General features: G+C 35.0%; 1 protein-coding gene across 1 annotated transcript in view; it reads right to left on the reverse strand.

Annotated features, from left to right (window-relative positions):
* LOC107548878 (vacuole membrane protein 1-like) overlaps window positions 1–15,330 on the reverse strand; it is a 68,210-nt gene extending 52,880 nt beyond the window's left edge. The window contains exons 1-2 of the mRNA XM_016229720.1: window positions 15,219–15,330; window positions 14,964–15,058 (exon numbers count right to left, since the gene is read on the reverse strand). The gene's annotated coding sequence lies outside the window, so the exon portion shown is untranslated. The remainder of the gene's footprint in view (window positions 1–14,963; window positions 15,059–15,218) is intronic.
* Between the last annotated feature and the right edge of the window lie 1,730 nt (window positions 15,331–17,060).

Raw genomic sequence — 17,060 nt, forward strand, 5'->3', positions numbered from 1 at the left:
CTTTGCACTAAAATGCTTGCACATTAAATACATGTCCTTTAAACATTTATAAAATATTTTTAGAAAATTAATGTTTAATAATCAAAGTGATGAGGGTTTATAGGGGTCCTCTTTGCATGTTACCAACTAAAGTTTTTCAATAATATTGCATATTTATATTAAATGTTTTGGTAACACTTTATTTGAAGGTGTCCTTGTTACACGTTTCATGTACTTACTATTATAATAACAATAAATTATGCATAATTACATGCAAGTAACCCTAAGCCGAACCCTAACCATATAGAAAGTACATGTAGTTAATTTATATTACTCAGTACTTAAATGTATAATTACACTGTAACAAGGACACCTTAACAGAAAGTGTAACCAATGTTTCATAATTCATATTCAGACAACAAACAACATTTAATCCAGAAATTAAAAACATGTCACATCATAGACTTTGGTGTATTCAAGTCATAGTTTTGTATGAATTGCATTTGAATATCTTATTAGACTGAGACAAAATGTGAGCGTCACATCATTGACCCTTGTAACAAATGAGTGGGAGAGAAAATGGAGGGAGGTGATAATTGGAAACCCAGGGGGCAGAAACGAGCCCCGGATCAAAAGAGGACAGAAACTCTGGGGAAGAAACGGCCGTTAATAAGGGTGAGTCCTGCACCTGTGCCAAACACACTCTGACAAAAAGGCAAAGAAGCATGAATGAGCATCAGAGAACTTTCCATTACACACACACACACACACACACACACACACACAATAAAAAAGCACAGGAACACACATACTCACTGCTTCTCTGCAATCCATTCATATCACAAATACAGAAATGATGTGTCACCAGCCAACTGTTGCTCCATATAAGGAGATAAGCATGGTGAGAGTGGGAGGAGAGTGACCCCGTGACCTTAATTAGAGATGAAGCTCTCATTACCTTATCTAGTTCACTAAGTCATGAATGAATGGCCTTGATCAACACAGGGATACTGTTAACTCAGTTTCCTGTGAAACCTTTGTCGACATTACATGCAACAATTTTAAAAATTAAAATTTCATAACACACAAGGAAGGCTGTTGTTATTTCTGCACAATAGATTTCTTCCTTTTCATGCACATGATCTACTTTTAAGGTGTTACTGAATGATTACCACATTTACACAACAGAGTATTTGTATGATACTTTGAGGTAGGGTTATTTGCATTCATTTTTAATTTTTTTTATAGAATTGACAGCCAACAAAGAGGTGCTAGGTAGCCGGGAATTTTTTTTAATAAATATATAAAAATTTGCAAATAAATTACAAAATGTACTTTAGGTTGATGAGAACACTAACAGGAAGGAAAACATATCAGTGTATTATTTTGTGAAAACTGTTCATCTCAGATGCGTTATCTCAGATATGTAATTTTTTTAAAAAATCAATGTGTGCATTTATAATAATAATACATTTACATTTAATCATTTAGCAGACGCTTTTAACTAAAGTGGAATAAATAATAATATACAAAATAGTAATACTAATAAAGAAATACTGTATATTTATGTAACTAACATAACTATTTTGACATGAACTAGCTTTTAACAGAAAGGAAAAAAAATTCAGCATATAGTGTGAAAACTGTTCATCTCAGACATGCTGTTAAAAATTGTATTTACAAAAGCTGATGCGCACATTTAAGATAATAATAAATAATATTGAATGTAATTAACATAACTATTTTTTATATAAACTAGCCTTTAACAGGATCACCATATAGTTTTGTGAAAGTCTCAGACATGATGTCAACTTAATTAAAAGCAATTATTTTCTGGATAATAATTTAGCAATTTGCATTATAAAAGACAGTTACGTAATTTTGGAAACAATGATTTACTATTCTTTTCTTTACAACATCACAATGAATATTTCTTCTACAGTACAAATTACTGTATAAAATGGGGTCACCGCCATATAAAACTTTCAAAAACTCTAACACGTGCACCGCAGTGATGGTCAAATTCTCATCTTTTATATGAGCGCAGCTGCAGCAGGCCATGCTTGTTTTTATTCTGCCGTGTTTCTTCCCAAAAGGAGGCCGGAAAAAACCCCATGAGCAAGTTGCAAGGATCAGTATGACTTAGCACATGAAGGAAAGAACGGAATTGTGATGATAAATCCTAAGCTTGTTTCAACACATCTTCACACGCACAGCTGATGACCAACATCCAGCCTGTCCCGACAAATCAGGAAGAGCACATTTGAACTGACGATACGTTCTCCTACACGCTATTCACATGCTTCTACTTGTACACACATACACACACGACACCACCGGCCTTTTCATTGTGTAAACAAACATGGCCCTTGGAGATTTGAGTTTATGAATGATTGGTTGTTTAACAGGGTGTAAGAAAGGAGTGCTTGCTGACGCACATCCTACAAACAAGCCCGAGAAGGATTATGCAATTGAACACTGAAAAGGCCTTCTGCAACAGGGTGGGGACCTGACTTCCGGTACAAAGTAGGGCAAAACCATTAGAACTACACCAGGCCAGAGATACAGATCCTTTGATAACGGCACTATCACCGGCGGGCATTATCCTCTCGTGTCAGGAATGCTTCTAGGAGTCTGAATCATCTAAGTAATCATACCAAACTGTCACTCCTTTTCCAGGGTTTGCCAATAGGCTTTAATGAGTCAAGAGTACTCCTGATATTGAGCAAAGGCGAGAGCTTCCTCAAAACTAATGTGTTTTTGAGGATTACACAACGATGCGAGTGATTCTGAGGTGTAGTTTCTGCATTAGAGAAGATTTGTCGCAACGGACCATTGGAACCATTGGGACCACGGGGAATATGTTGTAATTGGTTAACAATGACGATTTCACTTTCTTTTTTAAATGTACAGTATGACTTGGGTGATTTCGCCTACAGCCCCTGTAAATGTGAAGCAGCTCCCAAAAGAAATTTAGGTGAGTGAATGTAAGAAATGTTGAGCGTTTCTGACAGTATTGTGTGCATTATAGATGTGTTCACCTCTGACCTGGTGTTCTTTTCAGCTTCACGTTCAGATGTCTCATTGTCTTGAAATGCCCACTGTGTAGAAACAAGATATAGTGGGCAGATAAACAAATAGAACAGCATGTATTAAATGAAAGATTAGTTTTTTCTGGCTCTGAGGTTTGTGAATAGAAGATATGAGTGTTTACTTAATGCATAAACTGTAATAATATATATCTTTATGCTTTAAAACTTCTTAACGTAAAGAGTAGATGCTTTCACTGTTTAAAGGTAGTTGATGAAAAACTTGTTTCATTATCAAAAACCTGAGGTTCAAATTTATATACAGTGGGTTCTAGAAACTGTTTTAAAAGTTTTAGAATTTTGAAAGATTTCATGACAAAATGGAGAATAAATTTGCTTATATATCAACATATTGTCATTTCTAGGCTTGTTTTTTCTGGCTCTGAGGTTTGTGAATAGAAGATATGAGTGTTTACTTAATGCATAAACTGTAATAATATATATCTTTATGCTTTAAAACTTCTTAACGTAAAGAGATTTTCACTGTTTAAAGGTAGTTGATGAAAAACTTGTTTCATTATCAAAAACCTGAGGTTCAAATTTATATACAGTGGGTTCTAGAAACTGTTTTAAAAGTTTTAGAATTTTGAAAGATTTCATGACAAAATGGAGAATAAATTTGCTTATATATCAACATATTGTCATTTCTAGGCTAGTAATCAAGTACGTTGTGACTTTGATCATGTGATTAGCCTATTTGTCCAATAGATCAGATGTTCTTGCTTCCACTGATGATCCTCAGGATTTACGCAAACTTTCAATTCATGTAAACTTTTTACTATTGCTACACTGATCAGGGTTTTAATTGAAAAAAATAAAATAAAAAATTATATAACTGGTAAAAAAAAAAAAGAAAAGAAAGAAAGATACAAAAAAAAAATTTATATAAAAAAGCTAATTACAAGCATTTTCACAAGTGGACTTTTGCACCTCACAAAATATACAAATATATTGTAATTCTCACCAACTGTTTCATCTTTTTAGCTTTTTGCAGTCTGTGGTGTAATAAATGAGCATATCTGAAAATATGACATAAAACAGCATGCATAATAATTAGAAAATAAAAAAATAAATTTTTTTTTTTAATAAATATGAAGTATAGCAACACTGCAAATCATCTTACACAATAATAATTAAAAAAAAGTATATTTATCTTGTTTATCAAGTATATTTAATCATATTCTCAAAGAATATATTTTTAAAAAGTATGTATTCTAAATAAAATGCATGTCTAAATAAATGTTTCCCACCTGACCGGCAAGAAAAGAATTATAAAATGTCACATCAACTATGTTGTGATTCTGAATGGGGTGTAAAACTAAGTTCCGCCGCACATTTATAGGTAACAGATTAAATTAGACTGAGAAATTGAGAATCGGGCTCTTAATTTGAGTGGGAGTTCGTAATCGTCTAGCAATAACAAGACAAGAGGAGGGGAAGAGGAGGAGATGAGTGAATAAAAGGGGAGTGAATGAGAGAAGATGTGAGGAAAAAAGAGGGGTGTACGGATAACAGCCTCCACACAGGGAGCCGTTTACCCTCCCTGATGTTCCACAGCGGAAAAAAAACACACTGTTGAATTATGTCAACAGCTGTGAAGTCTATAAAATGGCCTAATACTTGTCTTTTTTTCCCCACAATAGCCCGTCTGCACCAAACACCGGTCCAGAGGCCTAAGCCATGGGATAATGGAAAGAAAATAGCGGACATTCTTGTGGCGGCCCACAGAAACCGGGGCCATGCAATAAAGACAGACGAGATCACTAGTAAAGTGTACACACACTCAAACAGAGGAAAGATGCAGCCAACTACGCCACATGGGAGGGAAGGACCTGGGGTCTGGGAACCCTCCCTTATGATCTGTGAACTGGCAACCGGCTGTTCTCTAACTGCTGGGCTCAACCGATGTTTGGCTATGAAAAATGAAAGTGATGAATTATTACTAATCTGCGGATCATTTTCTGTATTAAGCCCACCAGACTTTTCCCCCCTAATGTTTGTTTTTAATCACGAAGGAAACAGGAGAAGAAAATGCCTGACCACATGTGCAATTTCTAATTTCTTTTACAGGACAATTATAATAATAAGAAAAACAAACATGTCATTTACAAATTAGCATTATATAATGCTTAACATACCTGTTTTATTCAAATTAAAAACATTATTTAAGGTCATATTTGTGGTGCACATGCTCATGCATAAGAGTTGTTGGCTCAGTGACCCAGGTTTGAGTCAGACTTGGGTCATGTCCCATTCCCACTCCCCCTCTCACACCCCTGCTTTCCTGTCCACACTTGGCTGTCCTATAAAACAGTACAAAACAACAAACAATTTTTATACCTATAGGTAAAAATATATATATATATTTAAATCTTATTTTATTTACTTATTACATATTTACTATAACTGGATCAGTCTGCTAAAATATGAAAATATGAATTATGTTGATCATAGAAAATATAGATTATACATAATAACTAACAAAGCATCAATCTGTTGTATTTCAGGAGTCATGTATTAATTATTTACATTTACATTATTTAATATTATCAAACACACACACACACGCGTATACACATATATATATTTATGTGTGTGTGCGGCGCGCGCATGCGTGTGTGTATGCATGTGTGTGTGTGTGTGTGTGTGTATATAATTCAGAACACACTTTTTTTTTTCAAAGTTGTAAATAAAACAAAGATGGATTATGTTGTCCAAAACAAATTCTCATACATCATATTTCACTTTTTTACTTCAACATTTCACTTTTAATTCAGTGTTTTACTTCCTTTTTTACTTCCTATTTCTTTGTACCTGTTGGTGAAAATTATTAGCAATTTCTGAGTTTCAGCATTTTCTAAAAATGTTTCCAGTGTATACACTCTCTCTCTCTCTCTCTCTCACACACACACACACACACACTAAAAATACATAAAGGTATGTAAAAATGAATAAATAAAAAATTAATATATTAGATACAATTCCTTGAATTATATCAACCAATTTCATCAACAAACAATCCCTTCATAAGATTTTTTAAATGACTTTGATCTGATTTCATTATGCTATTCTCTTATGTTACTTAAGCCCTAGATCAGGCTTGGACGATCACTTCAGACTATCGGTGAGGTCATCTGTGGCACCCACAAAGCTTCTGTGAAACTAATTTTCATATGTGTGTAGGAAATATCATCCCGTTCACTTTGGACAGCATGATCAATCGCCAATGACGAGGAATGTTCAGTTTGCAATCTGGAGTGATAGACGGTGTGTATGTGTGCGTTTTGGTGACTATGAGACAGCATCTCCCCTGGGTTGAAATAATGTGTGGTTGGGTGTGTGTGTGCATGCGTGGGGGTTAGTCCATGATTTATCAATGTGGGATTTTCAACCACATGAGCTCATTCTAGTTCCTCCACCCACTGCAATGCCACCGGAACACACACATGCTGTCCGGCCCAAGGACAATGAGGTGAGACTGTCGGGAGACTGGCCTCAAACAATTATTATGAACATTTCTGGCACAAAAAGAGAGAAAAATTGCACTGATTGACTGGTTACAGACATATTTGGTCTTGCATACATCACCGATGACATGGGCTGATCGTAAAATTTCAAAACAATTAAAAGCCCAGCCATTTATGCCCTAATTTGTTTTGATCTGTCAGGAGGGAAGATAGTGTCCCGCTCTAGAAAGACATCAAGCGGCACAAACCCCAACGCCTTTCTAATTCATAATTTATTGGCCTCATCAGGAACAAGACTGCCACCTCTCCTATTCAGAACTGCAACAAACCAGATTATCTAGATATCAGAGTTTATGTTCTTACAAATATTTTAAGACAACGGTCTGCAGGTGATGTCAGAAACTGACAAGACTTGCAACTGAAAAAAGACAAACACTTTGTAATAAGGTCTCATTTGTTAACATTAGATAATAGGGATGCACCGATATGAAAATTTTGGCCGATACCGATAACCGATTATTCTTTATTTTTGAAAGCCGATAACCGATATGTTGGCCGATAAATCTATATCCAAATTGTTATATACTTTTTGAGAGCCTGATTACAAAAAAGGTCTCATCATTAAAAGCCACAAATGTATTATCTAACAAACTAACAATATTTTTTAAAGCATGTATTAAAATTGGCTAATTCTAGTTAATAGAAATACAATTATTTACTGTTTTAATGTTAATACATTTTAATAAATGTTCAAATTAACAAAGATTAATAAAGACTTACAGTACTGTTCATTGCTAGTTCATGTTAACTAATTTATTTAATGATAACAAGTGAAATCTTAAATGTAGTTACAAAAAAAATGGGTTACACTATTTTAAGGTGTCCTTGTTACAGTGCAATTATACATTTAAGTACTGAGAAATATTAATTAACTACATGTGCTTACTATATGGTTAGGGTTAGGATTTGGCTTGTGTTACTTGCATGCAATTATGCATAATTTATTGTTATTATAATAGTAAGTACATGAAACATGTGTAACAAGGACACCTTAAAATAAAGTATTACTAAAAAATGTTTTAAAGGACTACTGGATGTAAACGAGATTATAATCTATACGTCACAGATGGTACAGATTATTCTAGCATACTTCTTACAAAACCCTCTAAAAAAAACTTTGCAGCAGTTGAACAACATTCACTTTCAATGAAAGTTGACAATGTCATGTGTCATGCAAAACATGCCCTTACAGAATCCTATGACCCTTTAGCAATCAAAAATGTTGCACGCTATCTTGTTCTAGGTAATCAAGAGCTTTTCTTTAGGATGTTAACACTATGGTAAACTCATAGGCTGAGCTGCTAGCTTTATCAGTCATGGAGGAGTGTCACATCATTGTCCTTCTGGTGAATGAGAGAAATGAATCAATGAAAACGCCTGCATTTCATTCATCCCACAAACAAGTTTCTCCAGATATAAAAAGAGCTTTTATCCATGTTTTAGCACAAAGAGGATATTTATTCAAAATCAAATAATGAAAAAAAATGCGGAATTAAAATAGAGAGAAAATGATACTGGGATCTTAAGACCTCGTGCTGAACATCAGTACCGCTTCACCTTTAACACATAAACAGGCACGTCTGCACACATTTACACCTGTCACATCACCCGTATGAATTGGCCGTTTCCTTTTGTGTGTCTCAAATGCAGTTTCACAGCCCTAAGCAGGTACAGGTCTGACTCACAACTCAAACCCTCCCACAATCATGAATGACGTGCCCGATTACAATGCCATTGTGTGGCGATTGAGGGGACAGGGAAGTATTTGTGTGCACCTGGGCAATGCTGTTCACATGATTGTAAGTGGATTTGGTATATTACTCAAGTTTATGTTACAAAAAGAGTTTCCCAAAACAGTGAGAGGGGCTTCAGAATCTGGATAATGGTTAATAGTGTGTTGCACGTGTGTGTGTGTGCGCGTCTACCATAGACAAATTTACTGAACATGTGCCCAGAAATTAGCAAACTCAGACAAACTCAAACAAAAACAAAAAAAAAAGAAAGAAAAAAAGCTCACAAATTGAACAAATATCCTTTAGTTTTATTTAAGGTGTAGAGTTTGTGTTAAAATTTCTCTATAGCCATTTGAAACCAATTAAAATTGTTTCATGGCACGCAAAACATTTGGATAGCAAGAGAAATTTGTGTCTGTGCAAGTTAACGGACAGTTAGACAAACTGTTTAAAAACAAATAGTTAATTGTTCTGTAAAATGTTTTAAGCAACCTGTGGATTTTTTGTCCAAATGTATGTATTGATTCGATTTTAATCATATTTCAATTTTAAGAATAAAATGAATCAAAACAAGAATCTAACGTAAAACTGTTTATCACATAAACAAATCTGAGAATGGCAATGAAGAGAGTGGAAGAATAATGTGATAAAGCAGCAAATGTAACACACTGAAAGAGAAGTTCAGTCTCTTGAACGTTTTCTTTTATGACAATATGCCAAAACGTGATACAGACCTTTTTTTGTTGTTGTATGAATTCATTTTAAAGTACCAGAATTATATATAACATGTAATTATTTTTTTGGCTAAGTGCATTTGAAAGTTTGTGAATAAACAGCGACACACCAAATCTATTGGAAGATGATATGAAACATAATATACACTGACCCAACCCTGACATTTTTATTGTCATAGCTGGCTACAGCTTCAGGGCAGCAATTGCAATTTTATTTTTAGGATCTTTTTCATTTGTGCACACTGCATAGTCCCTCAAACACACTTTATATTTCCTGCAACGGTTGTAAAACTTTACATAGAGAAATGCAGTGTAGCCAGGTGCGTTATTTCAAATGCACGAGAGGCTTAAATCATACTGATTAAATGCACTAATAGTTCTTTGCCTTCCATACACAAACGTGATTCAAAGCTGATTACGGCAAAATGATATTGTAGGAACACACTGACCATGTAAATAGCTGGAGGAAAACTGCCACACACACCCTTGCATGAGGGATTTTCTAAATAATGGCTTTTATTCAAGTGTAAACACTGAAATACAAAGCCATCATGTTTTTATACTCAAATTAAGAATAAACTGTTGATTTACAGAAAAATGTGCTCAATTCCAAACTGACAAAAACAGCAATGATAACAACTATTATTGACAGCAATATATTCACAAAAATGACTGACTATTAATAGAGGTACTACTGTGTTTTTTGAAAATGATGCCATGATAATACACTTTTTTTTTGGAAATATACTACTGTAATACCATGGGATTCCATAACGTACTTTAGAAAATCATGTAAATACTATTGTATATGATATATATATATATATTACTAACTATTTAAAATAACTGCTTTCTATTTGAATACATTTTAAAATGTAATTTATTTCTGTGATTTCAAAGGGGAATTTTCAGCATCATTACTCTAGTCGCATGATCCTTTATAAGTCGTTCTAATATGCCGATTTGCTGCTCAAAAAACAATTATTATTATTATTATCAATATTTAAAACAGTTGAGTAAATTTTTTCAGAATTCTTGGATGAACAGAAAGATCAGCATTTATCTTAAATAAAAAGCTTTTGTAACATTACACTATTCCATTCAAAAGCTTGGAGTCAGTTTAATTTAATTTTTTAATTTTTTTTTAATTAATGCTTTCATTTAGCAAGGATGTTTTAAATGGATGAACAGAAAGATCAGCATTTATCTTAAATAAAAAGCTTTTGTAACATTACACTATTCCATTCAAAAGCTTGGAGTCAGTTTAATTTAATTTTTTAATTTTTTTTTAATTAATGCTTTCATTTAGCAAGGATGTTTTAAATTGATCAAAAGTGATGATAAAGACATTTATAATGTTACAAAAGATTTCTATTAGGATCAAACGCTGTTCTACTGAACTTTCTATTCATCAAAGAAACATGAAAAAATACCTACCGCTGTTTTCAACATAAAATAAGAAGAAATAATTTTTGAGCAGCAAATCAGAATATTAGAATGATTTCTGAAGGATCATGTGACTGGAGTAATGATGCTAAAAATTCAGCATGAAATCACAGGAATAAATTACATTTTAAAATATATTCACGTAGAAAACAGTTATTTTAAATAGTAAAAATATTTCAAAATATTACTGCTTTTGCTGTATTTTGGATCAAATAAATGCAGGCTTGGTGAGCAGAAGAGACTTCTTTAAAGAACAAAAAATCTTGTAAAAAAAATCAAGTAGTGTAAATATAACATTTAATATCATCTAATATTTTTTATATAACTTATTTATATATACAGCAGATATTGCATATTTCATTACATACATACATACACACACATTATAGTATCCAATTAACTTCAAGTTGACTCTGTACTTCTGAAATAAAAAGTAAGAGGGACAAAGTATGATATTTTACAACGCAGGTCAGCGGACTGGTTCAGAGTTCCATAAAAGTGCCCGCTGGTTGAAGTTATAACAACTGACTTTCCTGCGAGGGGGTAGAGTACACATGGTCCTGCCTCCCACTGAGAGAGACACAAAGAGAGATGTTGGGTTCGAACTGTGACTCACACAAGTCTGTGAGATACTAGACAAAACAGCCATCAGAAACAAATCACGAAAACTCCATAAAGAAAAGTCTTGTTCGGTAAGTAACGGTCTTTTGCAGCTCCGAATAAGCTGGCAACATGGTCACCTGTCATTCATTAGAGGCCAGTAAAAACTTACAACTCCATAAATTTATATTGAACATTTTCATCTGTTTTATGTATCCTTTCCATATTCCTGATGGACTGTCAGCTCCATTAGGAAAGAGTGACTCCACAAGAGTGGCACTGAATTAACATAAAAAATAAATAATTACACCCTTCACCATTTGCTGGGCAACAGTAAACACTAAACTTAATCAAAAACGGTCATTGATGCTCAGATAACAGAAAAAAACAGATAGAAAAAAATATCAATTTTGTTGTGAAAGTAAATTTGTTAAATAGCACAAAATGAGTTCTGATGTGATAACGAATGGGCAAAATGTCCAGGCCTTAATTCACCTTAAAAAGAGATATGATAAGACATTACATTTTGCATGAAGACAGTAAAGCCTATGAGGATCATTGTAGGTTTTAGCTTATGACATTATTTTCACATAAATTAAGCTCATTCCCCTTTAATTCTTAATACCGTGTAAAACAGAAATAGTTAATATCAGGAGGAAATAAGTTCAACTTAACTAATGCAACCATTGTGTACACTTACAATCGTATTTCATAATTTTGATAATATTATAATTTTTCTCCATTATAGCAAGGGATCATCTGTTTGATCTCAAACGATTTTGAGTGGAAAATAAATAAATAAATAAAAGCATCAAACAAAAAACTCTACAGATGGTTAGTTCTAAGTGACCACAGAATGAACTAGGTCAAATTAAAATGTAATGACTCTGTACGCCAATAATTATTTTAGTGAATATGCAATGTAAGCACCAAATGTGCATGAAAATAACTTATTATTATTAGTACTTTTTTGGTCATTTTCCTTATGCAAAATATAATCTAAGAACTGTCAAGTAAAAGATTTCTTGACCACCTGGATATGCCAGAACCAACAGAACAACTATAACTGTATTTTCACTTCCAGCAATGTATGTGTTCAAGCACAAATATTTTACAAAATTGCACAAAAACTTCAAAAATTCAATTCTGTTCACAGAAAATTACATAGAGATGACATATTATATACACACACACACACACACACACAGTGTATCATATAACTGAGGCGTGGCATTACATCATCCAACAAAGTACATTTGTTCCGTGTCACAAAAGACCAACAGGAAAACATGACTGCCGAATGCAGGTCAGGCAACAACTTCACAGGCTGAAAGAAAGACACCAATTATCTCTCTAGATAAGAGAAATTCATGCCAAACATCCAAATAAGCCTCCTTTAACAGTTTAATGCCCCTACAGGTCACAAGCATCACAAGCTGTATTCATTTCTTAAACACAATGTGTGGCAACAACGTGTGGATCTCAGATACAGTAAAATCTTTTTAGTAACAGAAGGGCCAAGAACTGGTTTATGGCGCCATCTTCTGGACATTTTGTAGACTTGAAGGAAAAAGAACACAACATAAAAAAAGTGAAAGTGATGTGACATGTGGCCAAGTATGGTGACCCATACTCGGAATTAGTGCTCTGCATTTACCCATCCAAAGTGCACACACACAGCAGTGAACACACACCCGGAGCAGTGGGCAGCCATTTTTTGCTGCGGCGCCCGGGGAGCAGTTGGGGGTTCAGTGCCTTGCTCAAGGGCACCTCAGTCGTGGTATTGAAGGTGGAAGAGAGCGCTGTACATTCACTCCCCCCACCTACAATCCCTGCCGGTACGAGACTCGAACCTGTAACCTTGGGTTATGAGTCCGACTCTCTAACCATTAGGCCACGACTTCCCCCAATAAGGAAGGTCTGTGATAAATTCTATGTATGATGTATGTATTGTCAATATTAGTCCCAAACACTTCTGTTTTTAAATTTCCTAAATTGTTAAACTGATTATTATTTTTTTTTAATTTAGTTTTTAAATCTCAGTTGAAGAATGAAAACGAAATCATACAGATTAGGTCTGCCCAATACTGAATTCCCGGCAAAAACAGGTAAGCAAATAATACAGTTCATAATTTATTGAACAAATGATTTTATAAATCTATTTATAAATATCTACTTTGATAAAAAAAAAAAAAAAACTAAATAAATACATAATTAGATAATCGATGAAATAGCTGAATTAATTAATTAATTGTATGCTCCAAGTGAATTTAGGAATCTTAACATTATAATAAACAATATGAAAAAGAAAAATATTCCTTTTAATACATATATATATATATATATATATATATATATAATATTATTATTATTATTATAGACATCTGGGATGCTAATTAGATTATAAACATTTCATTTTATGCACAAATGCACACAGCAATTCTATCATTACTTGGAAGCATGAAATAATTTTGTTCTAAAAAAAAAAACTCTAGACAAAGGATTAAATGTTTTCTATAATCCACCATTATATTAGTGCTAGATTATAGAAATAGTAAAAAAAAAAAAAAAATCTTAAAATAAACAAAAACAACTAAACATGCAATAATGACTGAAAAAAAATCTAATATCAGACAATAACTAACAAACAAACAATAAATCTCGTTGATATAATTAATATCCTTAAACCATATCCGTAACGTTTTCACTGATTACAACACAGCATCAAACTGTTACTCTTGTCAACTCTTTAAATTGGTTTGTACATTTTTTATGTAATATTAAACATATGTATAAACCTGTACACACACACACACACACACACTTATATAAGCATGAATCTATCAATATCATATCTGGTTAAATAAGCTCAAGTTACTTTCAATATTTGTAGTTTCTAACTAAACCAACCCAAAGCTAAGAGTTAATTCAAGTCAACGATGCATGACTAACTTAATTGACCAGTTCCTAGTAAGCCTCAATGAATCCGAGGGGTCACTGGGTTCGTCTGTTACATAACGAGCCACGCGATGTCGCTGCAGCTCTAGCAGATAACAAGAGAAACATACCAACATGCCAAACCGTAAAAAACAAGTCACTAAACCTTCTCAAATTGCATTTAAGGCAGGAAAGTTCTCTTTCCAGTTCAATCTTTCAGCGTTTGAATCCAGTGACGGTGCCAACTAATACATAGCAACTGCGTAGTGCGCGCGTGTGACGCAGAAGTCTTTTCAGTTAGTCAGCCCTCTCGAAAACCTACTGTTTGAAGCCTCTGTCTGTGGCCGTGCCAACACCTGTATGTCAAAGCAGAAGCTTAAAGTAAACAACTTTGCGATATAACATTAAAAAAAAGCAGCGCCAAAGCGAGACGAAGTGAAAGCACAACAAGGCTCAGTGAGAACAAGGCAGAGCGGCGTGCGTGCGTGCGTGCGTGCGGGAGGGGCGTGTCCTCGGCTAAACCGCGGGTCAACGGGTACGATCATTCCAATAGCCTCGTGAAATGACAACCGAACCCAAACACGATGTGCAGTTCTGAAACACACACACACACACACACATACATACACGGAACTAAAAACCACCCGACACATTTTAACACACGCACCTGCAGACCCCAGACACTGCTGTGTGACCATCACACGCACGTGGATTCACTTTCACCCTGAACATAGACTGCTTACACGCATAAAGCAACAAGGAAGTACTGTGTGGGTTACACAACCACTTTTACACAAGCTTTTAGAAAGATGCAACCTGAAATACATACAGTATACATTTACGCATGCGGCAGTCTCTTAAATGAAACTATGATAAAAGACATTTGTATGGTACAGATGTGATGCAGGTGGTTCTTACCAGCAGAAGAAGCTGTGCACGCCTGTTCTCAGTCCCAACAGGACAGAAAAAAAACATCAGAAAGTTTCTTCAATGCAAAAGGTACAGCAGCACATCTGAAGCAGACAAGCACATGTGGGAGAAAGTGAAAGACAAATGAGAAGGGAGCAGAGAGAGGTACGACTTATGGGAAGAGAAAGAGAAGTGCGACACAGCAGGAAAGGGGAGAGGGAAATAGAGAGAGAGAGAGAGAGAGAGAGAGAGAGAGAGGGGCACCTCAGTGTGAGTTCTTGCTGTTGCAGAGAGGGGTGGTCGGAGCTGTAGGGTACCAGAGTTCAAAGCACTGAGAGAAAAAGAGTGTTATTCTGCTACAGTCAGCCAAGTCTTACACAACACCAACCAGGGGCAGCAAGTTCCTTCTGCCTATCTCTCCCTCCCTCGCACTCATTCACCAACTCGCTCAATGTCTCGTTTCCTCACTCACTGATTCCCTATTCTTTCCATTTCATCTATTGCTGTTTCAGTTATGTGGTTGCTCTTTCCCTTGGATTTTTCTTCATCACTCCCTACATGAAAGCACAACTGAAATCCATTTAATCTCTTTTCAAATTACACACAGAGCAAATTGCTTATTGGGATATTTTTCCCATAAATGAAAACGGTGTCATCATTTATTCCCCCTCATGTCATTCATGTCATTCAAACTCTTCTGTGGAAGGAAAAAAGGATATTTTGAGGAACACGGAGAACCAAACAACATCGGAGTCCACAGATTTTAATAGTATAGACTAAGAATAACAACAGAAATCATATTCCACAGAAGAAAGTCATAGTTATAGAAAGACATGAGGGTGAGTAAACCATGACAGTTTTTAATTTATTTTCCTTTGAGTTTAGTTTTAGAAGAGAAAAAATCCCAAACTATACTCTTCCAAGATTCTTCCTAGAGCAAACACGATTCATGGTCATTTTATAGCTCTACGTTCTTGCTGCATGTCAGCAATTGAGTATAATTTGTGTCTATTTGTATTGCTCTTAAGGAATTTTAGAAGAAACATCTGAGGCGAATCCATTAAGTGGCCATGAAAGAGGATGATCTGAGCTGTAAAATGTTCCTCTGGCTCCCGTTGGTGTAAAAGGGCAGGTCGTTTTGCAGTGAATCTTGAGGGTTTAGGTTATTATGGAAGCATTGAAGGGTTTCTGGAAAAGGGCTAGAGATCTGCATCACTGGAATTCCAGGAAAGCAAAACAGTAATGGTCTCATTCCCCGCTTCATACAACACATACTTTGTCAGTGTAGACCTTTCAATGCCATTATTAAAGCATGCTGGATTGCAGAGCTTTTCACAAGACATTAAGTGATGGACTGGAGTCATGTGGAATAATTGTGGTTTTATTGTGATGTTTTTTTTAGCTGTTTAAACTCTCATTCTGACAACACCCATTCACTACGGAGTTAAATTGATCAAATTCTTTTTAGTTGAAGAAACAAACTCATGGGTGAGTATATTTTTCATTTTTGGGTGAACTATACTTTTTAGGCAACGATGACACTACTTCACTGGAGAACTATCCCTTTCCCTCTCATGTTAAAAATGAGCTGTGGACAAATGGGAACTTGCTCAGGGGAGTGGAGCATCCGCTGGCCTATTTTGCAGCAGTCTTTTGCGTCAATTGAACGCAGCAGTTTTGGAAAAGTCAAAGTCAGACGCCTGGTCCTGGAATGTCAGACTTAGTCATATTAGAATCATTTCCACGTCAGTCTTACAAGTCAGAGCGGTTCGCCTTATTAAACGCTCACACACATGCTGAGAGACGACTTGAATTTCTCTACATGAAAGATCTGTTTTTCCATGTAAACGTGCCAGTTAAAGCACAATTAAAGCTGCACATTATTAGCCCCTGAGAAAAAGTAGTCAGTCAGTAAGAAATGGTAGGCTAAAAGAAGCGAGATTCTGTATTATCTAATATATACAGGACATACAATGCAATATTTACAAATGTGTCATGTGTACCACACTACGTAAACATTAAAGTGGCCTACTTGAACAGTATGTACTCTTGAAGCACACGTAGAGCACACACTCTATCACATTCAGCTGTGTGGGAGGAAACCGC

The sequence above is a fragment of the Sinocyclocheilus grahami genome, unplaced genomic scaffold, assembly GCF_001515645.1.
Source record: "Sinocyclocheilus grahami isolate Dianchi unplaced genomic scaffold, SAMN03320097.WGS_v1.1 scaffold356.1, whole genome shotgun sequence".
Taxonomy (NCBI): domain Eukaryota; kingdom Metazoa; phylum Chordata; class Actinopteri; order Cypriniformes; family Cyprinidae; genus Sinocyclocheilus; species Sinocyclocheilus grahami.